The 12,527-nt window shown below is 44.9% G+C and overlaps 1 long non-coding RNA gene across 1 annotated transcript in view; it reads right to left on the minus strand.

Moving 5' to 3' along the window:
• Positions 1-108: 108 nt before the first annotated feature.
• The window catches only part of LOC308482406, a 320,560-nt gene continuing 308,141 nt past the window's right edge, over positions 109-12,527 (minus strand). The window contains exon 3 of the long non-coding RNA XR_013989261.1: positions 109-324. This is a non-coding gene — a long non-coding RNA (uncharacterized lncRNA). The remainder of the gene's footprint in view (positions 325-12,527) is intronic.

Consider the following 12,527-nt stretch of genomic DNA (forward strand, 5'->3'; position numbering starts at 1 on the left):
ATAAAGATTTTTTAAAAATCATTCAACAAGAAACCAGAAGCGTATCTTCTGGGATTAATAACAAATGACATCCCCATAAATAAGAAAAGGATATTCAGTGGTGCCCCGCAAGACGAATGCCTCGCAAGACGAAAAACTCACTAGACGAAAGAGTTTTCCGTTTTTTGAGTCGTTCCGCAAGACGAATTTCCCTATGGGCTTGCTTCGCAAGACAAAACGTCTTGCGAGTTCTTGCGAGTTTGTTTCCTTTTTCTTAAAGCCGCTAAGCCGTTAATAGCCGCTAAGCCATTAATAGCCGCTAAGCCGCTAATAGCCGCTAAGCCGCTAATAGCCGTGCTTCGCAAGACGAGAAAACCGCAAGACGAAGAGACTCGCGGAACGGATTAATTTCGGCTTGCGAGGCACCACTGTTCTTATACGCATCTGCTGCCGCAAGAGTTTCTATAACAAAGAACTGGAAGGGGGAGAAAATAGCCACAATAATAGATTGGCAAATCAAACTTACTGAATTTGTTGAATTGGCCAAAATGATGGCAGCTATCAGAGGTCAAACAAATCAAAATTTAATAAAAGAATGGAGTTGCGTGAATGAATATGCGAAAAAACACTGCTCCAGTACAGAAATATTGATATGTAAAGAACAAAATTTGTAAGGGGAAAAGGTTACAAATGCAAGTAAAATCGGAGTGTTTGTCAAATACAATATAACAACACAACTGTAATGGTAAATTACAGAATTAAGGTCAAGCAACAATGGAAGTCAGATTTTAACTCACATTTTGAGTTATGTCGAACCAATGGTGGTGGTGGGGGTTACACTATGTGTAAACCTTTCTTTCTTTCTGTTATTTTGTAGAGATAAAAGCTTCAATAAACATATATATATATATGAGTGCCTGACGTGCTCTGGTCCATGGGGTCACGAAGAGTTGAACACGACTAAATGACTAAACAACAACAAAAAGATAATTGTGGTCCTATTGTAAACTTTTTTTAAGCTTCTATCTGCACTTTTCAGTCTCTTCACTTGAGTCAGTCCTAGCTAAGGACCCTGTACAAAGACCATCTCACCACAGTATAATCTGCATCCACTTTGTATCACAAAGGGGGTCCTTGTCAGACTCATTTTCAAGATGTCACCCTGCTCCAAAGGCTGAATGTTCAAATTTCCATGAGAAAAATGCAGAAGCGTTTTCTCCCCTGCCACTGCTGCCACTTTAATATTTCTGGAGGATATTTTAGTCTGTGCCCATGGAAGTTGTCTTCAGGCTGCAACAGAAGTGGAAAAGAGAAAGATGAAAGAAAATCTGCTCACAGAGAGGGCACTTTCAAAAGGATGTGCCAACAACGAACCTCTTCCCTGCATGCCTGAGAGAATGATTTTTGACATCAACGGAGGCATATATGTGGGTTTAGGAAGCTTGCTGTTCTGCTAAGAACAGGTTCTTTTTTATTATTCTTCGGACAAGGCAAAGAGCACCCCAGGTCTACTCCTTGATCAGCAGAGTTTATTCCCAGGCAGGATGAGAAAACAAGGAATAAAGGGCAAAGCAAAATCAAAAGAGCTTGTCTCTTTGGTCACTGGGAACCCCCAACAGTGATGGGCAAACACTTAGGGCAAACCATGGGACACATTGCAGTCTTGATCCATGGAGAGGTTCCCTGAGCAAAATATCCTTTAAGTCACCAGGAACACCTCAGAACAGCAGCATTGAACACCTAATTTTTTTGACCCCAGTGCCAACAGCCAAAGAGAGCTTTGTAATCTTAACTTTTGATAATTTGCAGCATTGAAAATGGATACAGGGCAGGGCTGTTGGATCTGGACCCCCACTGGCCAGCATTGATAGGATGTTGGGATGGGAAAATGCATCAATTTCAATTTCTCTTGCATTTCAAAGGATGATGATGATGATGATGATGATATTTATTTATTCATTCATTCATTCATTCATACCCCACCCATCTGGCTGAGTTTCCCCAGCCACTCTGGGCGGCTTCCAACAAAAGATTAAAAATACATTAAAACATCAGTCACTTCCCTAAACAGGGCTGCCTTCAGATGTCTTCTAAAAGTCTGATAGTTGTTTATTTCCTTGACATTTGATGGGAGGACGTTCCACAGGGCGGGTGCCACTACTGAGAAGGCCCTCTGCCCGGTTCCCTGTAACTTTGCTTCTTGCAGTGAGGGAATCGCCAGAAGGCCCTCAGCGCTGGACCTCAGTGTCCAGGCAGAACGATGGGGGTGGAGACACTCCTTTAGGTATACTGGACCGAGGCCATTTAGGGCTTTAAAGGTCAGCACCAGCACTTTGAATTGTGCTCGGAAACTTACTGGGAGCCAATGTAGGTCTTTCAAGACTGGTGTTATGTGGTCTCGGCAGCTGCTCCCAGTCACCAGTCTAGCTGCAGCATTCTGGACTGGTTGCAGTTCCTGGGTCACCTTCAAAGGTAGCCCCATGTAGAGCCCGTTGCTGTAGTCCAAGTAGGATGGCTGTGTTTAAATTCTCAAAGTTTTGGAAAGTGTGAATTAGGCAAGTTTGCCTTTAAAATACAAAATGGAATTGAATTCCTCCCCCATCCCTAATGGTTGAGGCACGAGCATCGTTCTCCCTGTGCACAGGTCCCCTACCAGTGGCAGCATCTTCATGGCAGTCAGTCGGTGGAAGGCTCTGAAACGCGATGCTTACGAGGTGGGAAGGGCGGGATTCCGTAGGATCCTGAGATGGCCCCACTGTTGTTGCATGATGACATTGGGGCAGATCTGAGCCCAACCACTGCACCAGCTCCAGTCTGTTTTAGTGAGCTCCACATCACCGACATCATGTGATGGTGGCTTCCCCTTGCATGTGGGAAAGCTGCTCGTGAAACACTGTGCAAGATTTGATCCTCCTGCTTAACAGCTAAGTAACTTCTCCTGGGAATCTGGCGGATCCAATCCTTTGCGGTGCTAGTGCACTCTTTTCCCAACCCTATTTTTAAAACCCTATTTTAATTGTATGGCAAAATAAGGTGTGTATTTCTTTAACCCTTAAAAAAATCCTTAGCTCCACCCCCAAATTCCTCTGGGGATAGTCATGGGGAAGGTGACCCCCTGGGCAGCGCAGGGCAAACCAGATGTCAAGAAGATAAAGAACTACTTAACTTTTAGAAGACATCTGAAGGCAGCCCTGTATCAGGATTTTTTTTTAATGTTTGATGTTTTGTTATGTTTTTATATATGCTGTAAGCTGCCCAGAGTGGCTGGAGAAACCCAGCCAGATGGGTGGGGTGTAAATAATAAAATTAGTGTTATTATTGTTATTGCTATTATTGTAAATCAGCCCGATCCACCCCTAAAACAAGGGGTGCTGTTATCATCACCATCATCATCATCATTTCTTCTTCTTGTTCTTGTTCTTGTTCTTCTTCTTCTTCTTGTTCTTGTTCTTCTTCTTCGGCTATCACTCGTAGCCAAGTAAGATATCCCTGTCCAGATAGACGTGTAGCTGGGCCACCAGCTGAAGCTGAAGGAAGACACTCCAGGTCACTGAGGCCATCTGAGCCTTGAGTGACAGGTAAGGATCCAGGAGTACCCCCAAGCTACGAACTTGGTCCTTCAGAGGATGTGTAACCCCATCAAGAACAGGCGATCACCCACCCATTCTGGTCTAGGGAACCACCCCAGTGTCTCAGTCTTCTCCGGATAGAGTTTCAGTTTGTTGGCTCTCATCCAGTCCATTACCGAGGCAAGACACTCGTCCAGCACTTCTGCTGCCTTACCTGCAGATGTAAAGGAGAAATAGAACTGTCATCAGCGTAACACTGCTTTTTGCCTCTGCTACTCTTATATCACAGCAATTTCAGTATATTTGGTTATTTGTTTTGCTTCTAGTATTTTAAATTCTATAAGCAGTTCTAAAAACCCTTGGGCTGAATAGAAGCCTATTAATTTTCTCTGATCAATATATAAACAAACATACATAAACCAACTTTGTATAGTATCTTCTCCTCAGTCTGCACAGCTATCCAGTTTAGCTAGCTTCTTTAAAGCCTTGGGATCTGTCTGAGCATATACTAATGACACTGATCTCCAAGAACATAGCTGCCAGGTGGCTTCCCACAGTTACCTTGATCCTCTCCCCACTCTACACCCAGCTGTCCAATTTTAAAGAAAGAAAAAATATTCACAGGAGTGTGATGCAGAAATTCATGAACGAACTGCATAAAGGCCATTCTAAAATAAGACAAACAACAGTCGCCTAGCTTCTGGCTCTTTGTTTCTTTCTTTCCCCTCCTCCTTGTATTACTTTTCTGCTTAATTTTTAATTTGCTTACTGCGCGTCAGCTGAGAGAAGAACCATCCATCAGTGGATGGATGGCAAAAGTTCCAATCAGCCTCTTGGCATTGTACATGGCATGACACAGCCACCATATCATCTGCCACAGTTATCTGCATGACAAAGAGAATTATTATAACCGTATATCACCTAATTATCAGTGATTGCCCTTAATTTTCTAAGCAAATCTTCCTTCAGATCTGGGAATGGGGAAGGGAAGGAGGCAGAACGGGCAGAGAAACAAACAGAGAATCCTTGGCGCCGGCGCTGATAATGAAAGAGAGATACTGCTGACCTGTGAGCTTTCATTTTCAGAGGGGTAATTAAAAAGGAATAACTGTATAAATCTTTGTTGCTGCTCCTTTATTTCCTTCCCATTCCCTACCAAGAAATGGATGGCTGAGCGGCGCGTCACGTTCTGAGGCTCCAAGCTTGTTTTAATTTAAATGCCAACTTTTTACGGAGCTTTCTTTCTGCCGAAGTAAATACGGCTTAAAATAAAATTGAGAAGGGGCAAGCATACAGCAGGGAGGGGGACATTTTTCAGCCTGGTGGCCCCATTCCCTTCTGGACAGACTTCAGGGGCCCACATAGCAGTTGTAAGCAGGCAAAAGAGGGTGGAGATGTGGAATTGGACTTTGTTGCAGCAGCCTAGTTACTGCACACACACATACACTGGTCTCTATCCTCCATTCAGCAATTATCAGAGTTCAAGGACCCATCTCAGCCAGACAAAAACACCCAAGAAGGGTGCAAAGCAGACTGGGGAGGGTTGTGGCCTGGGGTGAGTCAAGAGGGCCAGATAGAAAAGTCTGGTAGACTGAATTTGCACCCCAGGCCAAATCCATCATGATATTTTGCATTGTCTTATTGGAAGGGAGTTCCAGGCAGGATTGCAGATTTAGACCCCAATCCTAAAACTGTCCAAAGACCATTCAAGTGGACTTTGGACATAGCATTTGTGCTACTCTTTCATCTGAGAAGAGATCTGCTGGTGGAGGTGGCATATACACTCTGGAAGAGAGCCCTCTGTATGCTCAAGGAAGCACCAACAATGATAGGGCCTGAAGGGGAAGGTGGGTAGATGTGGGGTCTGGCTGATGGAAAGATTGTGTTTCCTTTTGAGCTGGCATTGCATTGAAGTGTTTGCAGGATTATATGTGACATAGGTGGAAGCTGGTCAGTTGTGGTGCAAAAATGTGTATATCTGCAGAAAATCATACCAAAATGCTGACCATTTTCATCTCTCTTTTTCCTTTTTTTAAAAAAAACAAACAGGTTTAGAAATGTGGTGTACTAAACTCAAGATTGGAAAAGTGAGAAACTGAGAGACACCAACATTGATGCATTCATCCCTCTCTATAATATGACCCAGTGACCTTGCAATCTCTCTATCATTTCCATTGAGTATCAGTAGAATATAAATGACTTGAAACTTTGAAACTTTAAACTGCATTATTACGATCACAGATCAACCGCTAGATTACAGCGAAACAGATGCAATTTGCAAGTTACAGATCATCAGAAGACTATTAAAAATTAATAGTAGAGCAGAAACCAGGATATGTTTGTGCATTGTTGCATGCTCACAATCATGCTTAGGGTGGTGCTAGTCTAGTTAGTAGTAAGATTTTAACCTAAAAATGCCTTTTAGGTATCCGACAGCACTCCACCCAAGGCTGTCTTGTGTTGAGTAATGACAACAACACATTCAATACTAGTATTTGGTGGTGACAAGGTACAGCAATTTCACAAAACACTTCGGAAATCTGAAGACATCAGAGGAAAAAATCAATCAAATTTCCACCTGCTATTAAAAAAACCCCAACCCTCTTATCAATGTCTGGGGTGACAATAGGAATTCTCCTGCTTTGGAAATTCTCTGAGATGTTTGTGATTTACCACTGAGAAAATATCTCTCTGCATTGTCCGAGGGTAAGCCATGAGGCTTAATCAATTATTATTTGTGTCATGCCTTGAGATCCTTTGAGGCTAGGGATGAGCTAAATATTATCCAAACTGCCATTCCAGCTATAAATACTCATCCTAGCCCCTGGGATGAACACTGCTTCCACAGAACACCAGGATGGATCTTTAACATAAGAAAAAAGCATGCATTTGATACCCTCCTGCCTGAAGATGGCACTGTAGCCTCTCACATGTCCGAATTCAGTTTCATACAGATTCCTGTGCAGCACCCAGATAGTAAGAGTGGGAGCAAAAATTTAAACAAGAAGAACTGAATCTGTGGGTTTATCATTCAGGTCTGTACAGGATTCCCACCCACCCACCCCTCAGCACATGAACAGGGAAATCTGATACATGTGTAGTCTTTCTAGAGCAGCAAAAAAGTTAATGTAATTCTAGGCTGCATCAACAAAAGTATAGTGTCCAGATCAAAGGAAGTAATACTACTGCTCTATTCTGCCTTGGTCAGAGCACACCTGGAGTACTGTGTCCAGTTCTGGGCCCCACAATTTAAGAAGGATATTGGCAAACTGGAATGTGTGCAGAGGAGAAAGGTAAAGGTAAAGGGCCCCTGGATGGTTAAGTCCAGTCAAAGGTGACTATGGGGTTGTGGCGCTCATCTCACTTTCAGGCCAAGGGAGCTGGCATTTGTGCACAGACAGCTTTCTGGGTCATGACTAAATCACTTCTGGCACAACGGATCACCATGACAGAAACCCGAGCACACAGAAATGTTGTTTACCTTCCTGCCACAGCAGTACCTATTTATCTACTTGAAGAGGAAGAAGAAGAAGAAGGGGAGTTTGGATTTGATATCCCGCTTTATCACTACCCTAAGGAGTCTCAAAGCGGCTAACATTCTCCTTTCCCTTCGTCCCCCACAACAAACACTCTGTGAGGTGAGTGGGGCTGAGAGACCTCAAAGAAGTGTGACTAGCCCAAGGTCACCCACCAGCTTCATGTGGAGGAGTGGAGACGTGAACCCGGTTCACCAGATTACGAGTCTAGAAGAAGAGAAGAAGAGTTTGGATTTGATATCCCGCCTTTCACTCCCTTTAAGGAGTCTCAAAGCGGCTAACATTCTCCTTTCCCTTCCTCCCCCACAACAAACACTCTGTGAGGTGAGTGGGGCTGAGAGACTTCAAAGAAGTGCGACTGGCCCAAGGTCACCCAGCAGCTGCATGTGGAGGAGCGGAGACGCGAACCCGGTTCCCCAGATTACGAGACTACCACTCTTAACCACTACACCACACTGGCTCTTGCACTGGCATGCTTTCGAACTGCTAGGTTGGCAGGAGCTGGCACAGCACAATGGGAGCTCACCCTGTTGTGGGGATTTGAACTGCCAACCTTCTGATCGGCAAGCCCAAGAGACTCAGTGGTTTAGACCACAGCGCCACCAATATGACAAAGGGTCTGGAAACAGTCTTCTGGGTAATGTTTAGCCGGGAGAAGAGAAATCTGAGACATTATATGATGACCATCTTCAAATATCTGAAGGGCTGCCCATTGGAGGATGGAGCAAGGTTGTTTTCTGCAACTTCACAGCACAGATCCTAAACCAATAGATTCAAGTGACAAGAAAAGAGTTCCGACTAAACATTCGGAATAACGTTCTGTTGGTAAAAGCAATTCATCAGTGGAACGTACTCACTCAGAAGATGGTGGACTCTTCTTCATTTTTAACCAAAGTTTGGATTGCCACCTGCCATGGATTCTTTAGCTGTGATTCCTGCATTGCAGGGGGTTGGACTAGATGACCCTCTGGGTCCCTTCCAACTCTCCAACTGTATGTTTCTATGCTTCTTTTCCTTATGGTTTGCAAAGGATTGGAGGGAGGAGGGTTGCCTTGGGGCTCCCATTTCTGTACAAACCACGTTTCTGGGCTGTTTATTTTCAAATGTAATAGAATAGTTCCATTAGCCACTCGTAAATGTGATAGTTCCATCAGCCACCCACGGAGTTGCATCGCACACCACACCAAGCAACCACTTACGGGAAGAATAAGGTAGGAAGAGCATGATAGAATTGCATTTATTGTAGACATATACTTTTAATTTGAAGAGTCAGGTCTGCAATCCTCAACATAAATATAGAGACACAGATAGGTAGCCGTGTTGGTCTGCCATAGTCAAAATAAAAAAATTCTTCCAGTAGCACCTTTAAGACCAACTAAGTTAGTTCTTGGTATGAGCTTTCGTGTGCAAGCACACTGAAGAAGTGTGCTTGCACACGAAAGCTCATACCAAGAACTAACTTAGTTGGTCTTAAAGGTGCTACTGGAAGAATTTTTTTATTATAAATATAGAGAGTTAGTCCCATTGAATAAACTGGGATTTACTTGCAAGTACAGTGGTACCTTGGGTTAAGTACTTAATTCATTCCGGAGGTCCGTATTTAACCTGAAACTGTTCTTAACCTGAAGCACCATTTTAGCTAATGGGGCCTCCCGCTGCTGCCGCGCTGCCGGAGCATGATTTCTGTTCTCATCCTGCAGCAAAGTTCTTAACCTGAAGCACTATTTCTGGGTTATCGGAGTCTGTAACCTAAAGCGTATGTAACCCAAGGTACCACTGTAAACACAAATAGGACAGCGTGATTGCATGATTCTGGAAATTACCTAAGTGAACACATCAATGCAAATGGGAATAACCCAGCATAACAACATTAGAAGTGTTTAGTCCAACTTCCTGTTCTCACAGTGGCCAAACAGATGCCGATGGGGAAGCCCACAGGAGGAATTTGAGTGCACCAGTAATGTTCTGCACTTGCAATTCCCACCAGTTGGCATCCAGAGACATACTTCTGCTCGCATATGGCCATTGCGGCTAGTAGCCATTGATAGCCTCATCCTCCATGAAACAAAGTAGCATCTTTCTTTGTTTTAGAGTTGCACCCAAAGGCCTTGGAAATGCTACACTTTATCTGTGGGCAGAGAAACTGGGGGCATTCCATCAAATTTCTGTAATGCCCCTGCCAACATGCTTTAATTCCATGACATTGTAGCTGTGTTGTGGGCGGATGGTGGCCACCACCCACACAAAATGGTGGAAGGTATTTTCTCTGTGAAGTGGCTTTATTGAGGAGGAGGAGAAGGAGGAGGAGGAGGAGGAGGAGGAGGAGGAGGAGGAGGAGGAGGAGGAGGAGAATCCTCTATAGCCCTTTATGTGGGAGAGCCGTAGCTCAGTGGCATAGCTCAGAGATGGATCCATGGCATCTCGAAGCAAGGCTGGAAAAGACTGGAACTCTGGACAGCTGCTGCAAGTCAGCATCAAGACAATATGAAGCTGGAGGACCAGTGGTGTCAGCATAGGAATCTGCCTTATACAGTAGTACCTCGGGTTACAGACACTTCAGGTTAGAGACGCTTCAGGTTACAGATTCCGAAAGAGTACCTTGAGTTAAGAACTTTGCTTCAGGATGAGAACAGAAATCACGCAGTGGCGGCACGGTGGCAGCAGGAGGCCCCATTAGCTAAAGTGGTGCTTCAGGTTAAGAACAGTTTCGGGTTAAGAAAGGACCTCCAGAACGAATTGCCATATTTTTCGCTCTATAAGACGCACCAGACCACAAGACGCACCTAGTTTTTGGAGGAGGAAAACAAGAAAAAAAATATTCTGAATCTCAGAAGCCAGAACAGCAAGAGGGATCGCTGCGCAGTGAAAGCAGCAATCCCTTTTGCTGTTCTGGCTTTTGGGATAGCTGTGCAGGCTGCATTCTCTCCATAAGATGCACACACATTTCCCCTTACTTTTTAGGAGGGAAAAAGTGAGTCTTATAGAGCAAAAAATACAGTAAGTTCTTAACCCGAGGTACCACTGTACTGTATCACATGTTGTTATAAACAACAAACTGCATTAGGGCATTGGTATCCAATGCGGGAACTTCAAGATGCCATTGGACTCCAATAGCCATGAGCCTCAGCCAGCATGGACAATGGTCAGGCATGATGGGAGTTGTGGTCCAACAGCATCTAGAGAGCGCCACATCAGCTACCTAAGCATTAGCAGAGAGGGCTATAGTTCAGTTGCACTGGGCACACAGAAAGTACAGTTCTCCACTGAAAAGGATCTGAGAGCTATTCCCTCAAACTTCTGTGTTTGAAGGGCAACACCTTCAGAAGAAGAGAACACCAAAATGCAACTTGTCTATGTGTTGCCGTCTGGTATCTGCCAAGCTCGTTCAAATGAATTGCAAACGGATGGTGGGCAAGCAGATATTCAGATGTTGCCCGGAGTGCTCAGCAGGTCTCCCTCTTCCACAAGCTGACTATTATAAATGATCCAAATTCATGCACAGATATCAGATAGGTGTCATTACTTCTACTACCAGCCATGTACTACTATTCAATAAAGTTGTGATTAGAGGTAATTAAACTCCCCCAGTCAGAACAGTGAACCTTTGGAATCAGAGGAGGATGAATTAATTACCCAGATGTACACTGGCTGTCCAGAAAACTAGTCTCTCTCTGTGTGTTTTAAGTATGAATCAGACCAGACTTCTAGGTTTTGACATGCATCAGGCATGCTCTTTCGCAGTCTTTGCACAACCACAGCCCTGCTTGCCAACCACTTCATTTTAGAGTCCAAGCACCAAGAGAGGCATTGGCTTCATGGAAGACTTTGATGGCTATTGCACTCTCAAGTATGCATCTAGTGTGGCTGAGCATATTCTAACACCCACCCAGAATACCATTGGAAACCTTTATAAGATTAGACTCAATGATGCAAAATTGCCAGGTCATTTGAAACTCACATCCTAACATTCGGGGGGGGGGGGTAGATCTAGGACCCAGGAGAAAGTTGACCTCTTAAAGCTTGGCATAGGAAAACAATGATACCTGGTGGGATGAGGAAGAGAGCCAGCTTGTGCCTGATGGACTAGAGGGGAGTAATCATGGCAATGCAGCTGGCAGACTTCTTCCAGGTAAAAATAGAGCTGTTGTGCTTGGTACCTACTGTAGTTTCATGTCAAGAGGGAAGACAGTCCCAGAGTGTAATGATCTCAGGCAGGCAAGCAAGCCCTAATAAGAATTAATGAGTTTCTGGCAGTTTTATTTTACGTTTATTTACAAATAACATCCAGAGTGTGACTCCAAGCCTGCCGTTCTTAGCTGCGAGTTGGTCACTGTGAGTCTCCACCCCTTTTGCAGCACGAAGGGCACCAAAGTCCGGTACTTCCTCTCTTGTACTTCCGTTGCACTTTAAATCTTTCAGCTCTTCTGGTTCGGGGAGAAGATCCCTATCAAATTAAGATCCCTCTAAACGCTGCCTGCCTCCTGGTTGCATAGCAACCCCCTCAATCTCATCTATCTCTTCCCCTCTGTGAGCTTCCCCTCTGTGAGCTTTCCGAGTCTGCTGCTCTATCTGAGTCTGGGAATTCTTGATGAAGGGGGGCGAACTAACCCACTCCTGCTCTGTCTGTGGCTGCAATCCCTCATCTCCAGAGTCAGACTGTGGCTCCCTCTGTACTGGAATTCCTTCATCTCCACAGTCAGACTCTTCCCAGGTGTTTGATCCAGCCTCATCCCTGACACAGAGGATGCTGTGCAGGTGGCAATCAGAAGTCTTGACTTTCATCCAGTTTTCTGAGGTAATTCACTTACCCCAGGTATACTTTCCATCATGCAGTTTGCGCATTAATAGACCTACAGGGTAGTCCTTCTAGGGCGTTGTCACAAACTGTCACTTACACGACACCCCCCAGATTTTACATTCTGTCTTCCTTCTGGAAACAAAAGCAGAAAAAAGACAGAAGCTAAGTTTGCAGAGGAGGGTGACTAAGATGATCAGTGGTCTGGGAACCAAGCTTTTTGAGGAATGGTTGAGGGAGTTGAGCAGGGGTGAGCAAACTTTTTCAGCAGGGGGCCAATCCACTGTCCCTCAGACCTTGTGGGGGGAGGCAGACTATATTTTGAAGAAGAAAAAAATGACGCAAGAGCACCATGAGCCCTGCTTATCTGTGTCCTGTGAGCAGCAGGGGCTGGCAGTGGCAGTGGCGGCGGAGAGACGATGAGCAGCATGCAAAAGGGCTCCAGAGAGGGGCTGCTTAAAATGGCGGCCACTTGAGCACTGCTGCTGCTGGCACTAACAAAGCCCAGCCCTCTTCCTCCTCTAGGCAGGGCAGGGAGAAGCCAGGAGGAGGGAGGGAGGGAGGAGGCACCACCGTCATGTGAGGGAGAGGGATGGGGAAAGAACATGTGCGCTGGCAATCCATGCGATGATTGGGCCTGATCCAGCC

Source organism: Podarcis pityusensis, assembly GCF_964106645.2.
Source record: "Podarcis pityusensis genome assembly, chromosome: 8".
Taxonomy (NCBI): Eukaryota; Metazoa; Chordata; class Lepidosauria; order Squamata; family Lacertidae; genus Podarcis; species Podarcis pityusensis.